This window comes from Pseudonaja textilis, chromosome 5, assembly GCF_049901715.1.
Source record: "Pseudonaja textilis isolate UNSWEBS1 chromosome 5, rPseTex1.2, whole genome shotgun sequence".
Classification (NCBI taxonomy): domain Eukaryota; kingdom Metazoa; phylum Chordata; class Lepidosauria; order Squamata; family Elapidae; genus Pseudonaja; species Pseudonaja textilis.
In genome coordinates, this window is record NC_141994.1 from 6,627,242 (window position 1) to 6,644,065 (window position 16,824).

Here is a 16,824-nt window from a genome sequence, read left to right on the forward strand (position 1 = left end):
ATTGCAGCTGCTTCCTCCTTTTAACTGCCAGTGGGGTGGGACTTGATTGGGTGGGGGCTTGGCTGTGTTCTGATTGGGTGGGGTATCAGAGAAGCCATAGAGATAGAAAAACGCCCACACAGCATGAACAAACGAGATGACACCTCCCGTCTTCCAGCCATTTGGAAACCCGCCCTCATGAACAGACGAATACCTAACATGAAGAAGGACACCGGACCCACACCCATAAGAGCCACACAAGATGCCACCACCACACTTCCATGTAGAAAACAGACTCCCACCCATTCAGAAAATGAGAAACGACCATGGACCAGAAGCTGCACTGCAGCTGCATCACTACCCACTTCAAACCCCTCTGAGCCATACATGAAGCAAACCGACACCCACTATGAAGATGCAGCAGGACCACGAACTTGAAGCCAAACAGCCAGATCACAACTCTCCAGCTCAAATCCCCAGCAACTAAGACTAACCTGAGCACAACCAAGCCCCACCTGAACAGAACAGGCCTCCAACCAATCAGAACACGGCTAACCCCCAACCAATCAGAACACAGCCAAACCCCTACCAATGAGAACACACCCCCACCCAATCAGAACACAGCCAAGCCCCCACCCAATCAAGTCCCACCCCACTGGCAGTTAAAAGGAGGAAGCAGCTGCAATCTCCATTACTCTGAGAAGCACAGAGCCGGAGACAGAAGCCTGAAGATGATGAATGAGACTTCATCGAAACGTTGCCTCAGATACTTGAATCTTACGCAGGAGAAAACCCGAACAACCAAAGATCCACATATAAATACCCGCGAGAACCTCAGAAAACAAATATATATATATATATATATATATATATATGGATCTTTGGTTGTTCGGGTTTTCTCCAGCGTAAGATTCAAGTATCTAGGCAACGTTTCGATGAAGTCTCATTCATCATCTTCAGGCTTCTGTCTTCGGCTCTGTCCTTCTCAGAGTGATGTGAGCTTGCAGCTGCTTCTTCCTTTTAACTGCTAGTGGGGGTGTGACTTGATTGGGTGGGGGGCTTGGCTGTATTCTGATTGGGTGGGGATGTGTTCTGATTGGTTGGGGTTTGGCTGTGTTCTGATTGGTTGGGGGTTGGCTGTGTTCTGATTGGCTGGAGGCGTGTTCTGTTCAGGTGGGGGCTTGGTTGTGCTCAGGTTAGTCTTAGTTGCTGGGGATTTGAGTTGGTGAGCTGTGATCTTGCTGTTTGGCTTCGGTTCGTGGTCGTGCTGCATCTTCATAGTGGGTGTCGGTTTGCTTTGTGTATGGCTCGGAGGGGTTTGTAGTGGGTAGTGATGCAGCTGCAGTGCGGCTTCTGGTCTGTGGTCGTGTGTCATCTTCTGAGTGGGTGTGAGTCTGTTTTCTACATGGAAGTGTGGTGGTGGCATCTTGGGTGGCTCTCATGGGTGTGGGTCTGGTGTCAATCTTCATGTTAGGTACTCGTCTGTTCATGAGGGCGGGTTTCCAAATGGCTGGAAGGCGGGAGGTGTCATCTCATTTGTTCATGCTGTGTGGGCGTTTTTCTATCTCTATGGCTTCTCTGATTATTCTGCTGTTGAAGTGTTCGGTTTTGGCGATGGTTCTGGTATTTTTAAAGTCAATCTCATGTTCTGTGGTTTTGAGGTGTTGGACCAGGGAGGAGGTCGTTTCTTCTTTTTTGATTGAGTTCTTATGTTCTTCAATACGTGCACTTATTCTTCTGTTCGTTTGTCCAATGTATGTGGCGGGGCAGGCAGTGCAGGGATTTCATATACTCCTTGGTTTTCTAATTCGATTTTGTCTTTGGGGTTTCTTAGGATGGTGGATATTTTTCTGTTTGTGCAGAATGCTGTTTTAATGTTGTGTTTTGAAGGATCTTGCTGATTTTGTCTGTGGTGCCTTTTATATATGGGAGGAGGGCTTTGCCGTTTTCTTGTTCTCTGTCTTGGATTTTGGTTGGGGTTTCTTTTTGGATTAGGTGGGTGATCTTCCTTCTTTGGTATCCATTGGCTGTTAGTACATTGGTGAGGGTGTGTAGTTCGGCTTTTTGGTGTTGTTCATCGGCTAAGCATTTTGTTCTGGAGATGAGTGTCTCGGCTATGGAATTGATCTGTGCTGGGTGGTGGTGTGAGAGTGCATGTAGATAGCGGTTTGTATGTGTTTTCTTCTGGTAGATGGTGTGTCCTAGGGAGCCATTGGATCTTTTGTATACCAAGACATCTAGGAAGGGGAGTTGATTGTTGGCTTCTGTTTCCATGGTGAATTGTATTTTGGGGTGTAGGCTGTTGAGGTGTGTGAGGAAATTGTTCAGTTTTTCTTTCCCGTGTGGCCAGATTATGAAGGTGTCATCTACGTATCTGAGCCAGAGTTTGGGTTTGTGGTCGTATTTTTCTAGAGCTTGTGTTTCAAAGTGTTCCATGTAGAGGTTTGCGATGACAGGTGAGAGGGGTGATCCCATGGGTGCTCCTTCTATTTGTTTGTATTTTGTCCATTGTAGGTGAAGTATGTATTGGATAGGCAGTGGTTGGTCAGATCTAGGATGTGCTTGGGGGTTGTATTTGTTTTGGATGGCTGTCAAGGCTTCTTTTATTGGTACTTGGGTGAAGAGGGATATGACATCGAACCGACCTACTAGTAAGCTTCGATGTCATATCCCGAACAACCAAAAAATCCATATATATATATATATATATATATATATATATATATATATATATATATGGATGGATCTTTGGTTATTCGGGTTTTCTCCTGCATAAGATTGGAAGTATCTAGGCAACGTTTTGATGAAGTCTCATTTCGATGAAGTCTCAGAAGCACAGAGCCGAAGACACAAGCCTGAAGATGATGAATGAGACTTCATCGAAACATTGCCTAGATACTTCCAATCTTATGTGGGAGAAAACCCGAATAACCAAAGATCCACATACAAATACCCACGAGAAATTTATGTTTAATATAGAAAAATAAAAATTTTATATTAAGCATATTAACTTTTTTTAAAAAAACATAGTATTAGTGGGCCTTGGGATTTAAAAGTATGAGTTTGGTGGTCCTTGAGGTCCAAAAGGTTGGTGATCCCTGCCGTAGATCATATGTAGCACATAACCTATTTCACAAATAAAACCTTTATTATACACGTACAGTATATTATGCATGAATATATTCTACCCGTCTCTTGCAAAGAATCATACCGTTTTATGATTGACTGACTAAAATCATGAATCCATCACCCACATTATTGTTTATATTTATTGTTTTTTCTTAGAGTGTAACTCTAGGTTGACTGAACCAAAGGTTGCAGCTTGAACATTATTCTAGTTATGTTCTTTCACTTAAAGAAAAATTGCTGTCATGTATTGGGAAAGCTGCAGGGAGAATTGGCAATCATAATCAATTTGATATGATCCATTGACTTCTGGGAAGCTGTCAGGGAGCATTAGAAATGTGGATAATGTGACCATGTGAAGTAGCAGCAATGTGCTGGTGCTGAAGCAACCGGAACTCTCTCAAATTTTATTCCCACAGGTAGCAGGTCCTACATCAGTACAGTTTTGGAGGTAAAGGGGTCCTAGGGCTGTGGACACATTATTCACATTTTTAGTTGCCTCTGCAATGGGGAAATAACAGTCAATCTTCATCTGTTTTTTCTGCCTAGTTAGAGTCAATGGTGTATTAACCATTAAACAGACTAAGCAAGTGCTTAAGGCACCAGGCCCAAAGGGGCCACACAAAAAATTTATGTAGCCTAAGCTTGGCTTCATTTGTACAGTATGTAGAAAGGTGGGGGCACCAAGATTTGTCAGTGCTTAGGGCACCAGTAAGCCTTAATCCGCCACTGGTTAGAGTTAGGTTTGAGTAACATTGCTGAGTCTGGTCCAGGTTTTCCTTACCCACATTTGGGATGTGTTGGGTTTAGCCAGAAGTGATAAGGCCTATTTCCATGGGATTCATGGGCCCCAGAAGTCTGTAATTTAGCCCATTTGAATTATTTTTGTTAGGTCCAAAGAGCGAAAAATGTCATGTGGAATTACTTCTGAGTAGTTCTTTATTGATATTTGCCTAGAAACAGAATCTTACCAGAATAAATATAATTACAGCAAATATAATTACAAAGTTATTTCTTACTCTATGGTTACAAAAGAAACTTTCATCTTTTCTATCTACCAGTATTTTTCTAAGCATTGAAAGCAAAAACTATGTGTATTTTTCCATTTTAGGCAAAAAGTCTGTAAAGGGTTTCCAGTCAACCATACATGTAGATATTGTTATTTCTCTAATACAAGAGTAAATTTAGCTATCTTCACAAATTCCATCATTTTCACTAACCATTCCTCCATTGCGAGTAGTGTCAAATTTTATTTATGTTTTATTTATTTATTTATTTTTATTTGTCAGCCGCTTACAAGATAATAGGTATAAGTAGATACATAATTATGAATACATGAAATGGGTACATATAAGAAAAATAAAAGAAACAATAGGACAGGGATGGTAGGGATGTTGGTGCACTTATGCATATCCCCTACAGACCTCTTAGGAAAGGGGTGAGGTCAGTAGTAGACAGTCTAAGGTTAAAGTTTTTGGGGTTTGGAGAAGAAACCACAGAATCAGGTAGAGTATTCCAGACATTGACCACTTTGTTGCTGAAGTCATATTTCCTGCAATCAAGTTTGGTGCGGTCAACCTTGAGTTTGTATCTATTGTGTGCTCTTGTGTTGTTATGGTTGAAGCTGAATTATTCATTGACAGGTAAGTCATTGCAATGTATGATTTTATATACCATATTTAGGTCAGACTGAAGATGGTGTAATTCAAGGTTTTCTAGGTCTAGAATTTTGAGTCTGGTGGCATAAGGTATTCTACAATGAGTAGAGGAGTGGAGAACTCTTCTTGTGAAATATTTCTGGACTTTCTCAACTGTGCTAATATCAGATACATAATGTGGGTTCCAGACTGATGAGCTGTATTCAAGTTTTGGTCTAGCAAATGTTTTGTATGCTCTAGTTAATGGTGTGATATTACCAGAGGAAAAGCTACCTAGGATTAGGTTAACAACTCTTAACGCCTTTTTGGCTATGTAGTTACAGTGGGCTCTAGCACTTAGATCATTAGAGATGAGTACTCCAAGATCCTTGACAGAGTTTGGATCCTCACCAAGGTCTTGACTATTCAGCCTGTATTTTATTTTCTGATTTTTTTTGCCAATATGTAAGATAGAGCATTTATTTGTTGAGATTTGAAGTTGCCATTTGTCTGATACATAGTCAAGGTCTTTTTGAAGAGTAGCAGTATTGTTTGTGGTATTGAATAGCTTTACATCATCAGTGAAGAGAACACAGTTGCTCTTAATATGATCACAGAGGTCATTTATGTAGAGTATGAAGAGAGTTGGTTCTAGAACACTGCCTTGGGGGACACCACTATTGGCAGGTACAGAATTTGATAGGAAACTCCCAATTTTGACCATTTGTTGTCTGTTTGACAGGAATGCTTCTATCCAGTTTTGCAGGTGTCCAGAGATACCATAAGATTTTAGTTTTAGGAGTAGTTTGTCATGTACCACTCAATCAAAGGCTTTACAGAAGTCTATGTAGATTGCGTCTATTGCTTTGCCCTGATCGAGTTGTGTGGTCCATATGTTTTTGCAGTGTAAGAGTTGCAAATTATGGGATAGTTTTTTCCTGAAACCAAATTGTTTATTGGAGAGTAGGTTGTTTGTCTCTGAGTGGATGATAATAGATATGGTTAATAATTGATTCCATGGCTTTACAGATGATGCAGCATAAGGAGATTGGTCTGTAATTTTCAACTAGGCTGGGATCTAGAAAAACACATGACTTTTCAGCCGGGTTTGATTCCTCGCTTGCAGAGGTGGTCGGGGTTCAGAGCCCAGAAGAAGAAGAGCCACACACATGACGTCTAGCGGTGAATGTTCAGAGTCCTTACCTCGACGTGAACTGCAAGAAGAGACTTGGGGATTCCCCAGAAGGACAGGCTGCTGGGAACGGATGCCATGGCGGATGCCTTGTCCCGGTTGCCTTAATATCAATCAACACAAAATATTATTATTCAACACCTAATTGTTGATAACTCATCTAAAAATGTTGGTCAACTGACTCATTTAAAGGAAACAACCCATGACACAATACAAAATACTACTGCGCAAGATGGTTGGCTGAAAAAAAAAATCCCATTTGTGTTCATTTACAGTCCATTATACTGATAAAGTAGTGAGCATATTTGCCCATAATACACTATAATCCAAGGTTTAGTTGTCCTATTTAATTATTCCTACCTGTTTTATTTGTCAGAATGTCTGAAGAAAGTAGTAACGGAAGGAGCAGAGTGGTTTATGCACAAATGGACTGCTTATTCACAGTGGAGTAACAATCAAATCTTCTGGGTATTACAAGTGATATGTTATCATGGATTTTCTCCCAGAATCACTTGTTTTGGCCCAGAAGCAGGTGAAGTTAACTTTTGATTCATGAACTACACTCTTGTCTGAGAAACAATCTCTTTTTTTCTTTCCAACACAATTCCAATATGCAAAAAAACCTACTGTGTTTCTCATATAATAAGGCCGGGTCTTTTTTTTTTTTTTGAGCCCCGAAAAAATGGCTAGGCCATCTTTTCAGGGGTGACTTAATTCCCCCCCCTTGCATCTTCAGGCGGGTGGGCGCCGATGGCTTGGATGTTGACCTCGGCGTTGGTGGGGCACTTCGTATCGGGGTCAACGCAGGCAGCACCATATCCAGGTGTGCAACAAAAGTACTTCCTAACGGCAAGCCCCCCCACCATTCCCCCCCATTTCACATGTTTTAATACAGGCCTTAATTTGGGGGGAGGGGCTTAATTTCATTTCATGCCTATAAAACATGCTGGGACTTCCTATTGGGGGAAGGCCATATCGTTGGAGAAACAGGGTATATTATACTGTATATTATGTTATGCTGTTACATTATTGTTAATGTTTGTATTATTTACTTATTAAGAAAAATTAGGTATAAATAAGAAAGTAAACATAATCAACATTGAGGGGTTCTTGGTGCTAAATTTTCTTAATAAAAATGTAAGAAAGGAGTTGGGAAAGAATGCTTGTAATGTTGATTATCAATAATGGGAAATATTTGTAGCTCAGGTTTGAAACACTGATGATCTCACCTAGTTTGGATAAATGAAACTTCTGCAAGAAAACAACCGAGGTCAGAGAGCATCAAAAAAATCCTTGTTTCAACCCTGAGCTACAAACATTCCCCTTTATTGTTAATCAGCTTTACAAACATTCTCTTTCCCACTCTTTTCTTAATTTTTATTAAGAAAATTTAGGTAAAAATAAAAAAGTAAACATAATCAACCTTATAAATATTTTCTTTCCCACTCTTTATACCCACTGGGCTAATCTGAAGCCAGTGTCCTATAGCATGGCATTACATGCTATGATGCCAATTTTGGAAAGCGCTGTGATTCATCACATAAATGGGGGTGCAGAAAAGATTCCAGGTGTGTTGCAGTAAGAACTCAGCAAGGAGCAGCAGGGAATTTTTACAACTCTGTGTTTATCTCTGCAATTTCCAAACTGTATGCATGTGTGGCTGGCCAGATGCAACTGCTTGGAAGAATTTTAGTGTTAAGTGGAACCATCAAACTAGTTACTGGTGTCCTGTTCCAGCAAAGACCAAGATAATAAATACAGTTCTTCAATAAAACCACAGTTAAGGAAAATACGATTTAGTATGAACCACGGGATCTTCGTTCTGTCCAGCTGGCTTTCATCTTTCAGCATTACATTCTGGCTTTTTTTTTTTTTTACAATAATACGGAAATGATGATGCACTGTCGACCCCCACTACATTAAGGGGTATGTTTTCCCATTGGCTTGTCAGATACTGTATGGTTGTGTTAATATATGAATTAAATTATTTTATTAAATCGGGAGTGAACAGATTGCCTGAGATGTGGCTGCTGAAATGCCCAATTAGGCTAAACCACTGCTGACTTTCTAAATCATGCTCTTAATCTGAAAATGTTTTCCTAACTTGTTTTAACTACTAGTTCTTAATTATTAACTTTTAGAACAAGCTATACACATTTACATAATGTCTGGTAGATTAGTTGGTATAATCTATTGAATAATCTTCATTGCACTTTCACAATAAATGTATGGAAGTCTGCTCAGATTAAGATGTGCTGTCCACATCTGAACCTGATGTTAAAGATAAGATTATCTCATTTAAGAAGTAATAGGATTTTTTTTTAAAAAAAAAGTTTTTTCACTTTTTAAAAGGGGATGGGCCAAACAAGGACAGGATGTATGGGAAATTCCTATACTGTATTTGTCTGACAGTCCCAGGACATTTGCTCATATTATATGGTTTATGTCATGCCCTTGGTGGAAACTAACTCTGAGGGAGAGGAGGAACATCCGACAGGGAGTGGAAGTTTAGCTCCGGAGGTTGTGGAGGCAGCTGGCGAAGGGCAGAGGCCGGCTGAGCAGTCAGAGGAGGACCCAGGCCCATCCCCTATCCATGTGGGGAAAGGAAACTTCATGAGGACAGTGGTGTCACCCAAGCAGGAAAAGCCCAAAGGGAACATCAGGCCAGCCATAAGCAAAGTTGCATAGGAAAAGAAATCAAATAAAAGGTATTAAAGAAGTCCCTTAGACAAAAGCCCAAATAATTAAGAAAACTAAGGAAACAAGAAAAGAAAACCCTTACAAACACAAGACATGCCAAATCAGCAAAACAAACAGACAAAAGACACAAAATATATTGCAAAGGAGACAGACAGGAGATTGCCACAAAACGAATATAAGAAACCATTAAGCAAAAAAAAAGATTAGGATGAAACCGATAATCCAATCAAACCACCCCACAAAGTTTGCCTTCTGCAACCCGTGGAGTTTACCCTCCAGTGGAAATGAAGACAACTCCTGACAGGATTTAAAACATTAAGAAATACAAACACAAGCACACACACACAAAATGAGAAAAAGGTATAAAAATCAGGGACTTACCATACAAAGGTAGCTAGCCCAGGAACGCAGACTTCTTGTTATCTCTCGCCTTCCTGAAAAATAAAAAGATCCAGCTTTCAAGCAGTTGTCTGTATCCTTGCACCGGAGCTCTCCCAGTGGGAAAATCGAATCCTCAGAAGAAAGGCATTTTGACAGCCTTTCAACACATGCTAGGGCATGCAGGGAGGAGAGGATAAGGGAGAGACGTGGTCTACTCAGAAGGAGAGGGCCTTGATCCTCTTCATGGGATACATCTGTGACAACTGAATAGGAGTACGGATCTGCGTACAGGCGAGCGCTGGAAACAAAGTGTGGAAATATCTCTAGTTTATGATTTCTCTCTGAGTTTGGCATCCTTCCCAGTGTGTTATCCATGGATGTCCTCCAGCCCTTATCTTGCCTGGTTTGTGTTGCTTTTTCCATTCTTCTTGTAACTGTTTGTGTGGGAGTTTTTGGCTTCTGTCAAGAATATTTGGAGCTTGGAAGCAAAGTGAAGGAATAAAAGGGGCTTCACGTGTTTTCTGTGACTGTGTTTGTTTTGTATCCCACCCTGGGTCATCCCAGCTTATGCCACTTCTGGTTTAATTTCCAGAAATTTCTTAACATTGTATAACAACAATCTGCATAATTTTAAGATGTAAATTTAAGACGTAAAAGTCTATATCAACTTTGTGGAATTAAAGTATCTATACCATTATTTTGCCATTTTTGGTGTGGTTTTTGATATCTTTGCAAACTGAGGTTCAATATATATGAACATAAAGTTAGAATCAAAGATTATTTGGTTGATTTTAAAAAAAGATTTGATTATCTGTTTTAAAGATGATAATCATTTTTACTTTAAATTTAGTTCAAGAAGTTGTTTCTCTCTCTTTTTTCCTTATACCTTCCAAGAAAAGAAATAACTGACTAAAGAGAACTAGAGATGTAAAAGAATTCCCTACCAATTCCCCTGAAAGCTGATTTGAAAGGTTTGCTTCCTGAAAAATTTCTAGTATGAAGATATGCTAGTCGTATGTAAGGTTCAATAAATAAATTGCTACATCTGAGTTGGGGTAGGTAGGGACTTGCGTGTTTTAATTATATGGATATTTATATTTTTAAAGGCCTGGTGAGTTTGCACCAATGTTAATCGTTTTGTATTTGTCTCTTTTTTGGGGGGTACTTTCTTAAATTTTGTAAGATTGTTTGCATTTACAAATTCATTCCTGGAAGCATCAAAGCATCCAATCTGACAATTCTTTCTTCATTTTATTTTAGAATGTCAGACTTGAAAACTTTTCTTTCCAAAGCAGCCACTAGAATAAATTGTATATATCCACATACTTTTCAAAATAAAGTACATTGGACTTTATATACATATTGATTTCTGAAAGCAAAACAGAAGACTTGCTTTACAGTACAAAAACCTGTGATATAATAAAATTATAATACTGTATAACTATAATCAGAACAAAAAATATAAAACAGTAAGATAAAATGAAAATTAAAAAAATATCCATTCTAAACAAAACTTATGGAATAAGTAGTTATGTTTTTAGTATCTTCCAGAACTTAATAGGATAATTTTACGTATAAATGCTTGAAAATGTGATACATTAACCAGAGGGTGTTGTTATATAAAAAAAAATTAGACTGTGCAGAGATGGACAGACTAACAATGAAATTAACTCGATATATTATAATGTATGGGATGCTTGGTATGAAGGGTTTAAGAATAAAAAGAAATCAAAATGGCAATTAGGTAAAGAATAAGAAACTATGTAAATACTTATATCTATATTCATATCTATCTAAATTTATATATTAAGTTGAAATTGTATAATGAAAGAAATGTGTATATAGAAAGATGATAAGGAAATATAAAAGATGTCTTGACATTGATATAATGAAGTATTATTTTATGTTTTTAAATTTTGAAAACTAAATAAAATTTACTAAATTTTTTAAAAAAGAAAATGTGATACATTACATATAATTTTTATCTGATAATGGTATTCTGGTTTTTTGGATTATACTGTTACAAACTAGTATTGGAAAGTTTGATTACTATATTACAAATTGATAGATAGCTGCATTCTGCAATGTGTGCTCTAAATTTTTCCATGTGTAATTCTGGGAATTTAAAATACAACTTATATTTAAGCTATCTGTATATAACAAGCTTTTTATTCAAACTGTGTCATTTTTTCCATTTCATATGATTAAATTTGCGCTGAGGTTTTGAAATACTGGTATATATGTAAACCAACAGGGAATCTCTGTGAAATGTTTATGTGTTCTTGTTAGCAGTGATATGGTTGCATTTTCCTATTACATAAGCACCATCATGAAAATCAGTCCAAGTCACAGATTTTCAATTTGCAAACTTTTTTATGTAACATTCTTTATATTATGTATATAAAAAAGACTTTTCAAACAAATTTCTAATTATCCAAATTCATTGTGACCGGACTGGACTTTATTATCATACAGCTATTTTCTTAGTCTACTTCTTTGTAGAAACAACAAATGTTTTTTTCCCAAAATGCAAAATACCTATGCTTAATCTTTTAGATTTCATTTCTTTTGTTATAATGTGTTTCCCTTTTATGTGTTTCCGTAGTGTTGACTAAAAAATATTCCAATCATTTTCTGGAGAAACTTGAGAAGTCTTTGTTATTTATTTTGATCTAGGCAGATGTTTCATTCATACCTTTTGCCTGCATAACATGTCGTGAAATTGATTTTCTGAAACCTATAAACTACAGAGCCTTAGATATTAATTCTGAGATTTTACCCTACCAGTGGACTTGTTCTTGTATATAAGTTATATTTTATTGAGAAACATAGACAAGGAAAGTTAGCATATGACAGATTAGTAAAATTTTATGCTTTTTTTGTTACAGCTTTATATTCTTTTGATTTTATTCATCTTCATATTTTGAAGATGCTATCCTATCCACGAAAACAGAACCTACATGATCTCAGAGATTAGGAGGGTTATCTAGAACATTATTATTTCTATACAATTTATGTAATTGGTTTTTTTCCCCAAAAAATATATATTCTGCAATGTAACAAGAGTCTGTCAGTATTGATTGATCTTTAGAAACGTTTATTGAAGATATTGGAAGTATCATTCCACTCTTGTAGACAAGGTTAACCACACTGAACACGCAATGAAATTGTGAAAATGCATCAAGTATCTTCATTGCTCTTTATCGACTACATTTGACTGTCAAACAGAAGTAAATACTAGTATTCTGAAAGAGAAAATTACACTATGTAATTTTTTTTTTCTCCATTGAGGGATGGGCACTTATCCATTTGAGATGTATTGTCATCAACTCCTTCAGAGCCCTCATTCATTGTTTTGTAAGAAAAAGCAGCAATTTTCTTTGCATGATAAATGTCTATTGAGTCTGTAAAAAGGGTATCTCTGTATTCAGGGGTGGGATTCTACTGGTTCTGTCCACTTCTGTAGAACTGGTTGCTCTAAAGAGCAGCAAACAGAGAGCATACATAGAACCGGTTCTATGTTTGCTGCTGTTTTGGCCCACCCGCCCGCTCGGGCTCTTTCTTGACCTTTATTTCCTGCGTTTCCAACCGCTGTGCACTTGCACGCAGCGCTGCTCAACTGTCCTGGCAGCTCAGCGGGTCATAAATTGCACTCGTGCGACTTGCACACATGCGTGCATGCGCGCGCGATGCAGAGCAATGGAACCGGTAGTTATACCAGTTGGATCCCATCCCTGTCCACATTATGTGTGTGCATCCAGAAGTGAAAGGTGATTTTTAACATACTCAATATATTCTTGGTGCTCAGAAGGAGGAACACCTCAGGAAAGTATGAATAATAATTATTTGTGTGGTTTCATTGCTATTTTTAAAGCAATAGAGTGGGGGCGGAACCTAATGTTTTTTAAAGGAGGGGTTTTTTTTAGCTTTAAGAATTTTAAATGTGAAATCAAATGGAGATGTGGGCTCCTTATTATTGGGCAATTATTGTTATTCTACTGACAAGCACACGAAGTTTGTCCTTCACGATGTATTTAATTGAAGTTAATTGTTAATTCTTAACAATAGTATACCAGGACCTTCATACTGGAAGCAACCCAAAGAGTAGCTCATTTTGGTGGTAATTAATTGAAACATTTTCTGCCATCCTCATGGTCAGGTGACACAATTGTCATTAAAATTGGCACACATTTTGGAATTTAGAATTAGGGAAGAGAAGTATTTCAGAAGACTATAAAATACTACAAATATTAATTTCTCGTAATTTTGGAAGAGCTTCAAAAGAGATTGCTTCATTGCGAAAGTAGCAATGAGGTATTGTTCCGTGTTCTCTATGACAGAGAACAGCAGGTCATAAATATTTATGATTCTCTGTAACACATTGGCAATTGTGATCAAAACTCTAGTAGAAGCTTTGAGAATAACAATTAATAAAGGATTGATCTGCTCATGGCATCATTAACCTTGCTTTGTACCAAACAAATAAATAAATGGCAAATCTCTTTGAAATTTAGTAGTATGCTAGGTGATAAAATATTGTGAGAAACCATAGTACAAATAGTATGAACAGAATATTTTGTGATGAATATATCTAAAAGTATGAGTCAATATTTCTGACATACATAATTGTCAGGCTTAAAAGACCAGGACCACGTATGAAGTTCTAATTCACCTTATTTATTGGTCATGCCTATGCACAGGAATATTCTCAACTAGCTACCCAGAGTTACCCTGTGGTAAGATAATAAATAAATGTAATAAATAAATAAATAAAAATTGTAAGCAGTTGCTAAAAGTTATATAAGGGTCAACCGAATTAACAATGGGCTGGAATTGATATGGTTGTGACTAAATAGGGATTCCTTTTTCCTCTGCTCCCGCTCCTTCTCTAACACTAATGAATTAACAGATTTATGTATTATCACTCCTTGGCAAATAATAATATTCTTTTGGTTCCTCTCAGAAAAGTAGTAAGAAATTCAGTAGCGCTATATATTGCTATAGAAGATTTTCAAACTTGAAGGTAAGAATATTTGAAAACAGAATGTGTTCAGTGTCAATTTATTTGGTCTTGAAAAGAGGAAAAAAATGTAAAATCAAAGAAAGATAAGAGGATAAAATTTAAATTATCTGCACTTTCCTTATGGAACAATCTGTCCAATCTTTTATCATATTGAGGGTATTAGAGTAAAACAAGGAACTAAACAGAAGGATAACATAAACTAATTAATTTTCATTCTTCCCGGAACTGCTTAAGAAAAACAATCCTTGCCCTAGTCCAGTGGTGGCTAACCTTTTTGGGCTCCTGTGCCAAAAATTGTGTGCGTGCTTGCACACTTGCACTTGCGTGCCAGCACCTAGAAGGCAATGCGTGCGCCCCTCCCACATCCCCTATGCATGCGTGCTCAATCCACCCACCCATCCCGCCGCCCCCTTACCTGCACTGCACCTCACAGCTGATTTTTTGCCGGTGATTGTCACTTCCTGTTTTTTCCCCAAAAAACGGAAGTGAAAAACAGGACTAGATTTCAGCCTACAAAGCTTGTAGAAGCCTGCAGAAGCCTTCCTCAAGCCTTTGGGAGGCCGAAAAAGGTCTCAAACTGGCCAAAAAACAGCTGTGAGGCCCTTACTGCATGCGCAGTAAGGTAAGTTTGCCTGCAGCTGGCATGTCGGCACAAATGGCTCTGCGTGCCACCTGTGGCACGTGTGCCATAGGTTCACCATCACGGCCCTAGTCAGTTAGCTGGAGATTAAGCTTCTTCTGATTCACATGTTTTATTCCTAAATTCAATGACTGAATTGTCACACACATTTTTATGAAAAAAATTCTGAGATTTTTTTTACAAAGCATTCCTCAAATCTCACCTGCTTGTAACAGACATCAATCCTACTTGTTGCAGTCCACTGGCCACCTGCAGAGTTGGCAGCAGAATCAGACAGTGGGTAGGAACATGAGCCAGTCTGGGAGTCTGGGGAGGACTCAAACGAGAGTCCTGCATCCAATACAGAGATGGGGCCAGGGCCATCTGGGAGTTATGTGCTGATTCTGGAGCCTCCAGAATGTGACAGCAGTGAGGCAGAGGAACAAGGGGTGTCTGTCCCAGTGCGTGCGTGCACAGAGCTGCCAGAAGGCAAGAACAATTAAGACACAAGGGCGACTCAGGAGTAAGGCTTGGAGGTGATTGGCCCTCCCATAAGACATAAAGGAAAAGCAAAGGGACAGGAAACTTTGCAGGAAGCAACTTTGTTCGTTCTGGTTGGTTTGAAACCTGAAGTTCAGTGTTGAATTTGTGCTCCATTTGGCCTTGTATAACTAATTGGAAATTTAATCATTGGCAGCATTTCAATGAAGCTAAAGGTGCGTGCTTATCAGATCTATCCCGAAGGACTTTGGCAGACTTCCATGGGACTATTTACAAACTGTTTGAGACTCATTAGGGGCTATGAATGAGTAAAATTTGGTCAGAATACTACTCTCATCTACTTCCCTCTCTGTTGGAACAATTCTAGGCCTGGGTATTGTGGAGAAGCTAAAATATAGGCTGTCAGCAAATTAACACATAAGGGGAAAGAAAACAAGACATTGTAATCAGTGATGAGTTGATCCAATTGGATCCAATTTGTTGATCCAATTTGTGACACATTGTGCATTTGTTTTTAATGCCCTTTGGAGAAATTGGATGGTTTTTAAAAAATGTTTCATTCCACATAACAGGGAGATTTTAAAGGGATGAATGTGAAGAATCATCATTGCAGCCAAATCTCAAAGAGAATCAAGCTACATGAGTTAAATCATGTGTAACCATAGAATGTTCTTGGACATCTCTTCCATTTCACTTTGCTTTCTAAGGTTCATGAAAAGATCACTTAAGTCTGACTTGCATTTTTTAAATAATAAATCCCAGTAACTTTTTCAGGGGTAAACATCTTATGATCAGGCTGGGTGGGTTTGATTTGTTTTTAAAGAAAATAAACTTCCTTGAAGGCAACCATTTAGATTAATTTTATTCAATGCACAGTATCCAAATAATAGCCATCAAGATAAATTGGTAGGTGAATCAATTATTCCCTGTGTGTAAGCATGTGTGTAGTTTTATAAATAAAATGCTGGAGGATATGAAGTTCTCCTGTTGGTTATTGTGCTTGAAAATCTATTTGCTTTTTATGTAAACATAAAACTCTTGTTCAAAATAAATGGAAAGATTCCGTTACACATAAAAGGATTATTAAGATCATTCGGCACATATAAATATACTAATGTGGATACATATTTTAAATCATAATTATTTGTTGTAAACTGCTTTAAGTGCTTTTTTTTTTAAAAAAATAGCAAGATAAAATCAAATAATTAATAAGTAATTTATTCTGTGTGGAGTTGTCTATAAGGATACTATGATTTAGTCCTGGCCTTTCTACAATAATAAACGATAGCTTGTACCAAGAGTTAATTTTAAAAAATTCATTTCAGTAAAGGAGTGCTAGAAAAGTAACCATATGTCTTCTGGTATATGGCAAAATAGGATAGATTTTTTTTTTCTTCTTTCAATAAGTTAAGCCCTTAAGCAGTGATTGTTCATTGGTTTTGCATTTTTAGATGAAGAATAAAATATTTATGGTTAGGACTGATAGTTCTTATTGTGCTGCATAGATAATAGGCCCGAACATTCATTTGTCTTATAAGACAAACTATTTTGACAGTACATAATAAATACCCATTGTTTATTAATGATTCATCCTATATACAGATTTGGAAGATAAATTTGAATAGGTGATTTCTGTATGCAGCAGCATATTGATCTTTTTTTAAAA

At 37.7% G+C, this 16,824-nt stretch overlaps 1 protein-coding gene across 2 annotated transcripts in view; it reads left to right on the forward strand.

The window, feature by feature from the left end:
* KCND2 (potassium voltage-gated channel subfamily D member 2) overlaps nucleotides 1–16,824 on the forward strand; it is a 273,250-nt gene that overhangs the window by 89,010 nt on the left and 167,416 nt on the right. The window lies entirely within an intron of this gene.